We start from the raw sequence: 2,500 nt of genomic DNA on the forward strand, positions 1-2,500 counted from the left end.
ACCTCGTCTCTTTCTTTCATCCACATTTTACCTTTTTTCTCTTTCTCTCATCCACATTTTACCTTTTCTCTTTCTCTCATCCACATTTTACCTCGTCTCTTTCTCTCATCCACATTTTACCTTTTCTCTTTCTCTCATCCACATTTTACCTTTTCTCTTTCTCTCATCCACATTTTACCTCACTTCTTTCTCTAATCCACATTTTACCTCGCATATAGATCCTTCTTTACACCCTCATCAACCCGCATCCACCTCCCTCTTTACACCCGCATATAGATCCTTCTTTACATCCGCATCCACCTGCATCCACATCCCTCTTTACACCCGCATCCAAGAAACACAGACACACCAAGAACCGATCCTGTACAACGATATTTTTTTTTTTTATAGAAAACAAAATTGATCTGTCAATCGGAATATTCTCCAAACTACATGCAACATTAAACAAGACGATAATGCAGAAGCAGGAATGCGAAGAGGCAGCAGAAATCAAACAGACCCCCCCCCACCCACCCACCACAAACTCCCACCCGACCCCACTTCCCCTCCCCCCGCCATAGGAATGTAATGGGTACACTAATTTACCTAAGCCACGTAAAAAAAAAACAAGATTCCTGCTGAAACTAGGATATCCTTTATACAAACACTAGTTTTCAGTATAATGAATTATTGTCCAAACATCTGGGGCACGACAAACAAAGGTCACATTCAGAAAATCCAAAAATTACAGAACTTTGCTGCGAGACTTGCACTTGGTAACGTAAATAAGTATGACCACATTACCCCACACGTAAACAAACTAAATTGGCTAAAAGTACAAAGCAAATGTAACTATGACACTTGCGTATTAATTAACAAAATAATCCAAGGTTTTTATCTAAAGTGGCTATAACCCTTCCAACCGTAGGTACCACAACCCGTGTCCAAACAAGACAGGTAAACTCTCTACACATCAAAAGATCCCGTACAGATATAGGGGCGCGGCAGACACTAACACGTGGACCCAGGATTTGGAACGAATTACCAAATAAGTTCAGAAATATCAGAAACTCTAATATATTCACAAAGAAATTAAAAGACCTCTTCAATCACCAATGACATCAGGTTTCGATATATAAGAACAGACATGATTTCTATATACTGTCATTCATTCTATGTGTATCCTATATTTACATGTACTGTAAAATCACTCTCTATGTAATAAGAATAACCAATGTAACTAATGGAGTAAAGTATTTTGAATTTGAATCCGAATCTTTACACTTGCTTCCACCCATATTTACATCACTCTTTGCACCCGCATCCACCCACATCCACATAAATCTTTAAACCCGTTTCCACATCCCTCTTTACAATCTCATCCACGCACATTCACCCACATCCAAATCTCTTTACACCCGCATCCACACTCTTCTTTAAATCTGCATCCACTCGCATCCAAATTCCTCTTTATATCCACATCCACATCCTTCTTTATATCCACATCCACTCTCTCTTCATATCCACATCCTTCTTTAAATTAAAATCTATATTTATTCCACTCTACATCCACGTATACATCCCCATCCACATCCCCATCCACCACATCCTTGTCCTTGCCTCCCCCCCCTTCATCCCACTATCCTCTACCCCCCCCCCCCCCATTTTTCATTCCTTTATTTTTCTCTTCTCCTCCTATTCCGTTTCTCTCTCTCTCTCTCTCTCTCTCTCTCTCTCTCTCTCTCTCCCTCTCTCTCTCTCTCTCTCTCTCTCTCTCTCTCTCTCTCTCTCTCTCTCTCTTCTCTTCTCTTCTCTTCTCTTTCTCTCTTATTCCCTTCTTCACTTATAATAATTATCCCCCCGTTCCCCTATTCCTCTATCATCTCCTGCTCTCTCCATCCTTTCTTTCTTTTTTCTTCTTCTCTTTCTTCTTCTCTCCTCCCTTCTCCTCCCCATCCTCCTCCTCCGCTGTTGCCTCCTCTTTATTCATCTTCTTTTTCTATTCTTTCTCTTTTGTTCTTATTCCATTCCTTCTCGTTTATTCTTCTTATTCTATTCCCTCTCGTTTATTCCTCTTTTTCCATTCCTTATCTTTTTTTTCTCTCCTTCCATTCCCTCTCTTTTATTCCTCCTTATTCCATTCCCTCCCTTTTATTCCGCTTCTCCTTATATTCTTTTTATTTAGCTTTTTCCATTTCCTCACTTTTATCTACCTCCTGCCATTCCCTTTTTTATCTACCTCCTTCCATCCCCTCTCCTTTATCTACCTCCTTCCATCCCCTCTCCTTTACCCTCTTCTCTATCTATTTACCTCCTTCCATCCCCTCTCCTTTACCCTCTCCCCCTTTCCCCATTCCCCCCCCCCCCTCCTACCCCTTCCCTCTCCCTCCCTCTACCTCCTTCCATCCCCTCTCCTTTATCCTCTCCCCCTTTCCCCATTCTCCCCTTCCCCTCTCCCTCATCTACCTCCTCCCATCCCCTCTCCTTTATCCTCTCCCCCTTTCCCCATTCTCCCCTTCCC

The 2,500-nt window shown here is 41.9% G+C and overlaps 1 protein-coding gene across 1 annotated transcript in view; it reads right to left on the reverse strand.

Annotated features, from left to right (window-relative positions):
* LOC119580097 (protein Star-like) overlaps nucleotides 1–2,500 on the reverse strand; it is an 11,022-nt gene that overhangs the window by 4,433 nt on the left and 4,089 nt on the right. The gene's annotated exons all lie outside the window — the stretch shown is intronic.

This window comes from Penaeus monodon, chromosome 13 (assembly GCF_015228065.2).
Source record: "Penaeus monodon isolate SGIC_2016 chromosome 13, NSTDA_Pmon_1, whole genome shotgun sequence".
Classification (NCBI taxonomy): domain Eukaryota; kingdom Metazoa; phylum Arthropoda; class Malacostraca; order Decapoda; family Penaeidae; genus Penaeus; species Penaeus monodon.